The sequence below is a fragment of the Schistocerca piceifrons genome, chromosome 7, assembly GCF_021461385.2.
Source record: "Schistocerca piceifrons isolate TAMUIC-IGC-003096 chromosome 7, iqSchPice1.1, whole genome shotgun sequence".
In the NCBI taxonomy this organism is placed as follows: Eukaryota; Metazoa; Arthropoda; class Insecta; order Orthoptera; family Acrididae; genus Schistocerca; species Schistocerca piceifrons.
Genome location: NC_060144.1, coordinates 353,842,479 through 353,855,189, shown reverse-complemented (window position 1 = coordinate 353,855,189; position 12,711 = coordinate 353,842,479). Strand labels below are relative to the sequence as shown.

Below are 12,711 nucleotides of genomic sequence, written 5' to 3'. Positions count from 1 at the left end.
ATGGTCATTACGTGAGACTGATGCTAAATGACTGTCACAATGTCACACGAAATGTCAAACGGTATGCAAGTTTCACGCACGCTACACTGCCCCACACTGCTCGTGGCTTGAAGTGCGAGTTGTGAAGTTGAGTCGTGTAAACAGCAACCAGACATCGTACAGACAAAGCGAGAAGATAAAATCCCTTCCCCCATCCTGCCTCCACCCCCCCCCCCCCCGCCGCCCCTCCCGAAAAAAAGAAGAATCGGTGCATTGGCATGTCACGTACTCAAACGTCTCGCAACAGCTTCAGTTACTCCCATTAGTTTTTGTGCCGAATCACTGTACAAACTCCGCGTCGTCTGATTCTTTTTATCACCCCGGCGTGAGACAGCGTTTCTCAATTTAGGATCTCGCTATATAACAGTCCACAAATCAGCGGCGATAGCAACACATGTCAGCGGCGATAGCAGCACATGCCAGCGGCCTAGGCGTGTCTGCAGTGCTCCAATCTCTGTCTGACTGCCTTCTAGACAAACGGCAGCGCACGCAGCTGCACGAAGTGTCCCTTCAGCTGCGAACAACTTGGAACGTAAGTTAACAGTGTGTTCGTTCTTTATAATGTAACTGGAAAAAATTTCATTGTCTGTTGTAGGATGCATATTTAAATCATTTATTCTCTTTGCTGTTCTCTGAGTTACGCTTCGCGCATGGTATGAGGTAGGCCTGGAGTGAAAAGACGGAATCTTCGTCCTGGAGTTTCACTGTTTACTAATCTTCTACATATTTTACTGCTTTTTGGTTTGTATTCGATACAGGGCATACTATTAATTAGCAAATAAACAATATAAATATACAGCCTACAACAGACAATGTTCTCTTTCACGAAATATTTGGAAGATGTGGTTCCGCATATCAACAAGATTATACTGTAAACCTGCTGCGTCCCGCGGTGTTACCTGCGGTTAAACAATTGTTTATAAAGAAAAGTTAATGCCTAAAATCACTTTCCACGCGTATTCAGCACGACAAAAATTATCGCATGGAGGTACTTGAGGCCACATGCGGCCCAGCAAACCGCGCGACATAAAAAAATCACCAAATTTTGAGACGATGTGAGCTGACAGAATATGTATCGCTCACAACTCACTCTTTATTTAAGGGAAAATACTAATCTCTACGCTGAACTTAGAGCATTCATTTGAAAGGTAGCTTTCATGGATGACTTTTAATCACGTTACCGATCCGACGGGAACAGTATTCACGATGACCATCCCACGAGAACAGCGATTTTTTTTTTCGGAATAAAAGGTAGGTAGACTATGTGTTAATTCAGGATATTGGCTACCTCCATTTCAAAGTTCACCCAAATCTCACCAACCGTTTCAGCGTCAAGGGGTAACAAACATACTAACTCTAGTTCGCTGTAGAACAAAATTTTATAATATTTGCACGTGCCTGTTACCATCGAATAGGGTCGCAAATCATAATAAAGTCGAGCCCTACTGAAAGCCTACAACGCTCTACGTGTAAAGTCACGACTTCTCTCTCTCGTACAGCATTTACAAGACACCGTCACTGTGAGTTCAAATGGTTCAAACGGCTCTGAGCACTATGCGACTTAACTTCTGAGGTCATCAGTCGCCTAGAACTTAGAATTACTTAAACCTAACTAACCTAAGGACATCACACACATCCATGCCCGAGGCAGGATTCGAACCTGCGACCGTAGCCGTCGCTCGGTTCCAGACTGTAGCGCCTAGAACCGCACGGCCGCTCCGGCCGGCCACTGTGAGTCTTAAAGCGACTCAGAAGCTGTAAGATACGCCTGACGCTCAGCGGCCAAAATGCAACGGGCTTGTTGGAAGTATGGATTAAACAGTTTGAGGATTGTACGAGGATTGGAACTTAAATAGTGGCAACTGTTTATTCACAACCGATACAAAGAGTTATATGTTTGCACCTGTTACTGTCCTTCAAAGTAGTCACCAGCGTTGAGTAGAACCCGTTGTCAGCAATGTGGAAGGCGTAGTATACCGTTAGCAGAGCCTGTTTTGTCGACGACACGAATGTAGCGGTCTGAAGTTATTTTCGTGTACGACTGTGATGGTGTTATCCTAACGCGTTACGTTCCTCCACGGCAGACCGTCAATGCACGGTATTACTGTCCGTTTTTGGAGCATCACCTGCGACCAGCTTTGCGAAAGAAGCGGCGACACTTGTACGACAACGCGCGGGCGCATACAGCGCAAGCTGTGGCTGCTCTGTTCGGTCGATGGGACTGGGAAGTACTGCACCGTCCACCATACTTCCCGGACTTCAGTCCTTGTGACTTTGATTTGATTCCGAAGATGAAGGAACCACTTCGTCACATTCGCTTCAGAACTGTTTCATAGATTCAACAGGCAATAGACCGCTCCATTCGCACCATCAACAGAACAGGCTCTGATAACGGTGTAGTACGCCTTCCACATCGCTGGCAACGGGTTCTTCATAACGCTGGTGACTACTTTGAAGGACAGTAACAGGTGCAAACATATAACTCTTTGTATCGGTTGTGAATAAATAGTTGCCACTATTTAAGTTCCAGCCCACGTATAAGCATTGTATCCATTATGTTGAATCGTGTTATGTAGAACATATTCAACAATAAAAGCATTTTCACAAATACGATACAGATGTTGCTGCCACCATCGCGAGTCTTGCTTAGAGATTATGAGAAGTTAAGAGAGATGAGGGCATGTACAGAGACATATAGACAGTCATTTTCCCTCGCTCAATATGCGAATGTAACAGGGAAGAGGAGAGATAATCTTGCTAATCTCGGTGCGATGCATCCTCCGCCATGCACTGCGGGTATAGATGTAGCTGTAGAACTAGAAGACACATTTTGCCTTACACGTTACTTAACGTCAATGAACCTGCAAGGGGTTTCGCGGGAAGCAACGTCCGAATGTGTTAATCAAAAGGGCATGTCAATGCGTATAAATTTTCAATAGCTATGGTTTGAATTTTGTCTGTTGCAGAGCTACCGTGACGGAGACCCAAGTTAGGTAGAGGGTAATTGCTGATTTAATCTTACAGACACAAGTAAGACAATTCTTAGCTTTTGTTGCGTACTAGACATGGCATGGGTTTGATTTACAGTGATGGTTCCTTCGAAAGGGCACGGCCGACTTTCTTCCCCATCCTTCCCTAACCCTATGGGAACGGTGACCTCGCTGTATGGTCGCCTACCCCAAATTAACCAGCCAGCCAACCAATCCAATCTCAGAGGTAACTAATGCTCACGGGCGTTACAGCGTGTATTTAAAGCAAACGTGATTTGCATCCTCACAGTGCCGCTACTAGCGCCAGTCATGTTACTGGCAAAAGAGTAGAATAGGCAGCACCTGTTAGATGTAGAAACACGCCTACCAACGTTTGTTTATCTCGCACAGCTCCTTGGTGTTGCGCTTTTTCTTTCCGTCATTGTCTTTAGGTACTTACCCAAATTACAATCCTTGACATATTTGTGGACAATTACGCTCTTCGTGTGACAGGAATCGAAAAATGACGTCGTTGGAGACAACGCACCTATATTGTATTAATGACGAAAGTTACTAGTGCTAGGGTTGCCGGAATAAATTGAGAAAATTACCAAACATTGCCTGGCGAAAAGATTTCCTGACCTATATTTACTAGAGCTATTTACAGCTTTCAACAAATTTTTGTAACCTTTAATTTTGTGGTAAAAGTCGTTGCATGTTGTAACCGTCAAATTACAACGAATTGCTAATTCTGCTTTTATCATATCGACACTCAATTATTGACTTGATCTTGCAAATCAGTAAAAGAATTCGCGAAGTGAATGGAATTCAAAAAATTCCGTACCGCTCATACTTTGCTATCGAACACAGGGGTGAAATACCGAACAGTTCCGTAAAAATCCGAACACTTGTCAACCCAGACTAGAGCTCATATACTGTTGTCGAAGAGAAAATGCATAATGTCAAATTGTTGTCGAACAGAAAACGTGTAATGTCGCCGTACTGTGGAGGGAATTTTTGAGTGCATTCGTTATCTGGTTTATCGACCGCACGATATGAACTAATAGTAAAGAAGAGTTACGACATCTGTTGCACAACAGATAACAGAGTGTCTCGAAAGGTGTTGCTATCTGAACAGACTATCAGACATGGATTGTTGCTTAGTAGTCCAGTAAAACTGTCAGAAAAAAAGCCTGTACCTTACAAAAGGTGGAGTAGAAGATTTTATTTTTTTAACTCGTACATATTGTTGGAAAGGTTAGGAAACCAAGTTTTGCCAACAAAGTTTCTCTTGTGAAAACTTTCTGCAGTCAAAAAACTTCGAAAATTTCGGACGTTTTTCAGTTTTTTCAAAATATCTCAGTTTCATTTGCTCCTATCGCTTTGACGTCTATTTTATTTTTTAAAGAGCACAAAATTCTCTACAAATTTGATTTTTACCATTTTTTTCTACTCCCAATATCTAAGGCGCTACAGCGCGTCAAAAAATACCAATTTTTCAAATTTCGAGCAAAATGGGAAATTACATAATTTTTGAACACTGTTATTTCAGTTTCTATTTGTGTGGTATAAACGTATTACTCATCATGTTATTCATTGGAATTTACCATCTCTCTGCTGCAGTGCCAGGACAAACAGCTTCATATTCAGTAACTACGAACACATTCACGTCGGAATGCGTGAAGTTTATTTGTGTTACAATATGTAATACGATTGCATGCAGGTGCCGTACGTTTTCTACAGTTGATTGACGTTAATGATCAGTTATACGAAAAAGTATGTAGGAAATGTTCTTTAGCGGACAAAAACGTATTTATTCTTTGGCGGGCGGAAAGCAATTATCTCCAGTGATTGTTCACAGCTCGCTGACAGCTATTAGCACACAACAATAAGGGTCCTACAGTTTGGAGTCGCTTCCATTCAGTATATGTTGTGGTGCTGAAAATGAGTATGTCTGACATGAATTTGTGTTTCATTTGCGAAAAAACTGTGGTGAGTGGTGGATGCAATGTGAAAAAGAAAGGACTGAACACACTTATCGATTGTAGTGCTAAACGCAGGGAGTCTGCTCACACCGGTTGTTTGGAAACGCTCAGTGAAGTGATTAGATTAGATTAGATTAATACTAGTTCCATGGATCATGAATACGATATTTCGTAATGATGTGGAATGAGTCAAATTTTCCAATACATGACTTAATTAAGTTAATTTAACAACATACTTAAGTTAATATAACAATTTTTTTATTTTTTGTGTTTTTTAATTTTTTTTCCTTAATTTATATCTAAAAATTCCTCTATGGAGTAAAAGGAGTTGTCATTCAGAAATTCTTTTAATTTCTTCTTAAATACTTGTTGGTTATCTGTCAGACTTTTGATACTATTTGGTAAGTGACCAAAGACTTTAGTGGCAGTATAATTCACCCCTTTCTGTGCCAAAGTTAGATTTAATCTTGAATAGTGAAGATCATCCTTTCTCCTAGTATTGTAGTTATGCACACTGCTATTACTTTTGAATTGGGTTTGGTTGTTAAGAACAAATTTGATAAGAGAGTATATATACTGAGAAGCTACTGTGAATATCCCTGCAGGATGATCTTGGGTGGACTCCAGCTATTATTCTAATTACATGCTTTTCTGCAATAAATACTTTATTCCTCAGTGATGAATTACCCCAAAATATGATACCATATAAAAGCAATGAGCGAAAATAGGCGTAGTAAGCTAATTTACTAAGATGTTTATCACCAAAATTTGCAATGACCCTTATTGCATAAGTAGCTGAACTCAAACGTTTCAGCAGATCATCAATGTGTTTCTTCCAATTTAATCGCTCATCGATGGACACACCTAAAAATTTTGAATATTCTACCTTAGCTATATGCTTGTGATTAAGGTCTATATTTATTATTGGCATCATATCATTCACTGTACGGAACTGTATGTATTGTGTCTTATCAAAATTCAGTGAGAGTCCGTTTACAAGGAACCACTTAGTAATTTTCTGAAAGACAGTATTGACTATTTCATCAGTTAATTCTTGTTTGTCAGGTGTGATTACTATACTTCTATCATCAGCAAAGAGAACTAACTTTGCCTCTTCATGAATGTAGAATGGCAAGTCATTGATATATATTAAGAACAACAAAGGACCCAAGACTGACCCTTGTGGAACCCCATTCTTGATAGTTCCCCAGTTTGAGGAATGTGCTGATCTTTGCATGTTATGAGAACTGCTTATTTCAACTTTCTGCACTCGTCCAGTTAGGTACGAATTGAACCATTTGTGCACTGTCCCACTCATGCCACAATATTTGAGCTTGTCTAGCAGAATTTCATGATTTACACAATCAAAAGCCTTTGAGAGATCACAAAAAATCCCAATGGGTGGTGTTCGGTTATTCAGATCATTCAAAATTTGATTGGTGAAGGCATATATGGGATTTTCTGTTGAAAAACCTTTCTGGGAACCAAACTGACATTTTGTTAGTACTTCATTTTTACAGATATGTGAAGCTACTCTTGAATACATTACTTTCTCAAAAATTTTGGAGAAAGCTGTTAGAAGGGAGATTGGATGGTAATTGTTGACATCAGATCTATCCCCATTTTTATGCAAAGGTATAACAATAGCATATTTCAGTCTATCAGGGAAAATGCTCTGTTCCAGAGAGCTATTACACAGGTGGCTGAGAATCTTACTTATCTGTTGAGAACAAGCTTTTAGTATTTTGCTGGAAATGCCATCAATTCCATGTGAGTTTTTGCTTTTAAGCAAGTTTATTATTTTCCTAATTTCAGAGGGAGAAGTGGGTGAGATTTCAATTGTATCAAATTGCATAGGTATGGTCTCTTCCATTAACAGCCTAGCATCTTCTAATGAACACCTGGATCCTACTATATCCACAACATTTAGAAAATGATTATTAAAAATACTTTCAACTTCTGATTTTTTGTTCGTAAAGTTTTCATTCAATTTGATGGTAATACTGTCTTCCTGTGCTCTTGGTTGACCTGTTTCTCTTTTAATAATATTCCAAATTGTTTTAATTTTATTATCAGAGTTGCTGGTTTCAGACATGATACACATACTTCTGGATTTTTTAATAACTTTCCTTTATATAACACAGTAGTTTTTATAATGTTTGATAGTTTCTGGGCCACTACTCTTTCTTGCTGTCAGATACATTTCCCTTTTCCAGTTACAAGATATTTTTATACCCTTAGTAAGCCATGGTTTGTTACAAGGTTTCTTGTGAGTATATTTAACTATTTTCTTGGGGAAGCAGTTTTCAAATGCATTTACAAAAATATCATGAAATAAATTATATTTTAAATTGGCATCAGGTTCATGGTACACCTCATCCCAGTCTAACTGCTGTGGGCTTTCCCTGAAATTTGCAATTGTTAAATCGTTGACTGAATGTACTACTTTGGAGGACTGTTTAGTATTGCTGAATGGAGCTATGTCATATATTGTAACTAGCTGCGCACCATGATCAGAAAGACCATTCTCAACAGGCTGAGCATTTATCTGGTTAAACTTATCTTGGTCTATAAAGAAGTTATCTATCAGTGAGCTGCTATCCTTTACCACCCAAGTAGGAAAATCAATAACAGGGGTCAAATTGAAAGAACCGAGTAATACTTCAAGGTCATTTTCCCTATTACCCTCTATCAGAGAATCTACATTGAAGTCCCCACAAATAATAATTTGCTTCCCCCTGTCTGACAGATAGCACAACAAGGAGTCCAAATTTTTCAGAAATAGATGAAAATTTCCTGATGGGGACCTATATACAGTTACAATTATAAATATGCCTTTATTTAATTTAAGCTCACAGGCACATGCTTCTATATGTTTCTCTACACAAAACTTTTTTGTTTCTATACTTTTTGCACAATGATAACTTTTGACATATATGGCAACTCCTCCTTTCTCCATATTTTCTCTCATTACATGTGCAGAGAGCTTATATCCACTTACATTTACCTTATCCATATCAGTAACAATGTGATGCTCAGACAGGCATAGTATATCTATTTCATCCTCAACTTCTAAATTTTCTAAACAAACCAGAAGCTCATCTGTTTTATTCTTTAAACTCCCAATATTTTGATGAAATATACTTACATTACTTTTAATTATACTTTTATGAGAACCTTTCCTTATTCTAACATTTGCTGTACTCTCCTGTCTGAGTTTCTCATTGTGCTTAGGCCTAGTTCCTATACCAGTGGTCACATGGTGTTCAGAGAGGCAGATTATGTCAACTGGGTTGGGTGACTTTAATTCATCAATGCAATTACCTAGGAGTGAGATACAACTTGGTGGAGATAAAATTTCTGGTGATTGGTGAAAATTTATAATTGACGGCTGTGATTGGTGATCCAATGTGCTAGAATTGTGCTGTTTAATTTCTTTCCTAAACTGAAGATTTCTTTCAATCCTGACCTCTCGTAGAACTTGACATCTTTCTGTCTTACCTATCCTAAAAAAGGTGCTGCTCCAACACCTGTAACCACTGGTATTTTACCATTCGTGGCAGTGCCTCCCCCCCTTAAATTTCCTACTATTACCCCAGCCAGTTTCCCCTTCCCTTCCCTTTCCTGTTGAGATGTAGACGGTGCCTGGTATAGTCCCACCTACTGAGTGAATCAACAGGAACCACACCAATATGAGCCCCCGCACCTGACCCAAGCAGCCATTCCAACTCCAAATTAACTCTCCCAACAGAAGAGTTCAAATGAGGCTGGTCATGGCGTCTCAGGACAGATACAAATTCAACATTGGTGTGTCTCGATGCCGACGCAATCTTTACCAGGTCACACTCTATACTGTACCCAGGATCTCTGTCGATGCTGCTCCCTGGCCCTCCCACGATATCCACGGTGTCTTCCCTGGTAAATCCTTTACAGAGTGAACTTAAATCCTCTGTCACCTGATCCAGACTAGCACTTGGTTTGAAAAAATTTGTGACCTGGTATTCTGGTCCTAATTCTTCCTGCAGAAGTTGGCCTACACCTCTGGCATGAGAACTGCCTAACAACAAAACTTTCTTCCTTTTCGATGACTTTCCTACATTCTTTTTCAATTTCCTATTGAAAGTTTGTTGTGTCCTGTCTACACCGACCTCTGCTTGAGGCTCATCAGTTTCTAACTGAAGCAACAGGTCAAACTTATTTTTGACATTCACCGCAAAACTGTCAGACTTAGTTCTAGGCCTGTTCCTTCTGTTACCTGTTGCCACTTCCCACCTCTCTTTGCCCTTCTCCCTCCTTAACCTGTCCAGATCTTCCCTAGCCTGATCTAGCTCAGCCTGAAGGGCAGCAATTTTTCCCTCCTGTTCCACTATCTTCCTATCTCTGCTGCAAACCCTACATAACCACTGATGAGCCTGATCCACTTCCCCGACACCCACGCCACTGCAGTCCCCCCCCCCCCCCCCCCCAGTGAAAAAAACTACTGCATCCATCACACCAAACCCCGGAACTAACAATTCTACGGCAAGTCAGGCACTTCTCGCTCATGGCAAAAATAATACTTTAGCTAGAATAAATCAATTAAATTAACGAAAGTAAAAAAAAAGGCGTTATAAGAATTAAGCCTATTCACAAATGTATATAAGCAAGTTTCTGATTTAAAATTCCGCTGTTTTTCTGAGATCTGTATTAAAACAATGAAGGTATACGCTATTTATTATATATTTCACTCGATGGAATGAAAAAAGGACAGTTAAACGAGATACTTTAAGTTTGATTCTCCAAAAACGTTACGAGAATTAGGCCTATAAACAAATGTATATAAGCAAATTCCTGGTATAAAGTTACGCTGTTTTTCTGAAATCTGTTTTAAAACAATGAAGTTATACGCTATTTACGGTAGTTTACTTATTTGTTACCGAGAAACTAGTTAAATTACCGTGAAACAAGAAACAAACACGTTTACAAAATTTAAGCCTAAGCGCGACTTCGCGAAGTTACGATCTTTTCGTGTTTTCCGAAAAAAAACGCAAAGAAAAGTCAAACCTTCAACGGCAAGACTAAACGATACACTAATGCACGTATCTAATCTGTTATCAGCGTTAAACTGCATGCTACAAGAAGTACATTAATGAGAGAATGATAGCAGCTAGCCTTCGACATCCTCAGGAACCAGCAGGCGTGCTACGTCGGTCGCAGGAAAAAGGTCAGTTCAAGTTCAAAGAGAAATGCTTCTTATGTGCAAAAGGGAATTCTGATGACTTTTTAACCAAGCAGTTAAGGCTGCCATATGCTAAACGAAATTTTGATCGAGGGTACCTTATCCACAAAGTGACTTGGACTCGAAATGTTTGCTTCAAGTCAATACCCCAAAGCTATGTTTCTTACCTGCAACGTCAACTTGTATCTCAATTTGCTATTGTATTTGATGGGTATCCATATGAGGGAGACAAATGTAGCACAAAGAGTGCTGAGAGGATTCGTAGGTCCAAAAAACATTCTTCGGTTGACGTTGTGGTTGAATCAGAGATGGTGAACCAAGTCCCTCAGGACAAGTTCTTGTACAACGAACGAAACAAGATTGATCACACTTCTTAAAAAGGAATTTCTGGAGTGTAGCGTTGAAGTGCACCAGGCACAAGAAGATGCTGACGTTATGATTGTAACATCTGTCATTTCAAGAACCAAAGATTTTGGAAGTGTTGTCATTGTAGGAGAAGATGTTGACCTGCTTGTGCTCATGACCGGTTTGGGGCAAGGCATTGAAAACTTATTTTTCTTAAAGCCGGGAAGAGGAAATGCAGAAGACAAGTGGTTTTCCACTGCATCTTACAAGTTTGACAGTGAATATATTCTGTTGACTCACGCCTTTACAACATCCGCTTTTTTTGGTCAAGGGAAAATTAAGTGCTGCAATATTGTTGCGAAAAATGAACACCTAACCTCAGCGCTTTGCACGTTCAATAAACCACATGCTACCCGTGAAGAAATAATAACAGCAACAAAACAGGTTACTATCGCATTGTATAGTGGAGGTGCCAGCAGTTCCCACACACTAGACCATTTGCGGTACCAGCTATTCGCCAAGTCTGCTACAAAAAACAAACTGAATCTTGCACGGTTGCCACCTACACTAGATGCTGAACAACATCATTCGTTGCGGACTTACCAACAAGTCCAAAGTTGGATGGGAAACTTGAAACTCCTGAGAAATGGGGCTGGAATCACAGTGACAACGGTCCAATACCCGTTATAATGAGCCAAGATGCAGCACCTGAAGCACTTCTTCACGTTGTTTCATGCTCATGCAAGCTGCACTGTGGCGGGGCGTGCTCCTGCAGAAAAGCGGGTTTGAAATGTTCTTCAATTTGCAAGAAATGTATTGGGGTCAACTGTGAAAACGTGCCAAAATTTTTATATGAAGACAGTGAAGAAGATGTTATGGAGGATGTTGAGGAAACCGCTGACGAAATCAACGAACTTGCTGAGGCTGACTCGCTGTTTAAAGAAGAGGTCAATCTGGGATCAACTCTAGGTACAGATCCTGAACCCGTAACTCAAGGTATTTCTGGTGACACTGAGGAACCTGGCCCATCAAAACGTTGGAAGTGATGCTCATATCTGTCACAAGTGCGCTAATTTGCGATATTACAAGTATTACACACCCAGAACTGTCAACATTTTTTAGTAACTGACAATACATTTTAATTGTAATAAAGCTACTTATTTTTAATGTCAACTGTGTGGCTTTTATACACAAGAATAATTACCTACCTAATTAGGTTGCCTATTGCAGCTAATAATAGTTCAGTTTCCTGAGACAATTTATTTTGTGTGCGTGTGTGTGTGTGTGTGTGTGTGTGTGTGTGTGTGTGTGTGTGTCTTAATGATGTATTTTTATATTTATAGTTTTACAAATACCAGGGCTGAGGTGGCCCATAGTGAACTTCAGGTAGTGATGTAAGAATCACAATAGTTGGGTGCCCAGCAATCCTCATGTTTCATACAGCGAAATTGAATACTTGAAAGTGAGGTGGTAAATTCCAACATATAAGATGATGTATAATGTATTTAAACTACACAAACAGAAACTGAAAAAATAGTGTTTAAAAATAAGGTATCTTGCCACTATGCTCAAAATTTGAAAAATTGGTATTTTTTGAGGCGCTGTAGCGCCTTAGATACTGGGAGTAGAAAAAAAATGGGAAGAATCAAATTTGTAGGGAATTTTGTGCTCTTTAAAAAAGAAAATAGACGTTAACGGGATAGGAGCAAATGAAACTGAGATATTTTGAAAAAACGGGAAAAAGGCCGAAATTTTCCAAGTTTTTTGACTGCAGAAAGTTTTCCCAAGCGAAATTTTGTTGGCAAAACTCCGTTTTCTAATATTTCCAACCATATGAACGAGTTGAAAAAATAAACTCTTCTACCCCACCTTTTGCAAGGTATTTCTGCAATTTGACTGGTCTACAGTAGAAAGCGGCAACAATGGTTCAGAGGTGGAAACGGCCAGGCATCAGGGAAATATTTTCACGAGAGACTAGGCGTCCGTAGGGCGGTGAATTTTAAGAAGCGACATATTAAGCCACGTCCACACCGGCTATGCTGTGCTGCGCAAAACCAAGAAATAAGGATCGGCAAAGCGCGGTGCGTCCGGTGAGTAGCGACGGGTCAACTTGGGTGTATGCCGAACCGAATTAACCGAGTTGAAAGTTTGCATA

General features: G+C 39.9%; 1 protein-coding gene across 2 annotated transcripts in view; it reads left to right on the top strand.

Annotated features, from left to right (window-relative positions):
• Positions 1-12,711, top strand: part of LOC124805020 (glutathione S-transferase D7-like) — an 87,026-nt gene that overhangs the window by 19,500 nt on the left and 54,815 nt on the right. Inside the window, exon 1 of one of the 2 annotated variants that reach the window (XM_047265428.1) lies at positions 422-571. The exons of the other annotated variant lie outside the window; for it this stretch is intronic. The gene's annotated coding sequence lies outside the window, so the exon portion shown is untranslated. Of the gene's footprint in view, positions 1-421; positions 572-12,711 lie in introns of those variants that run through there. 2 annotated transcript variants of the gene reach the window in all.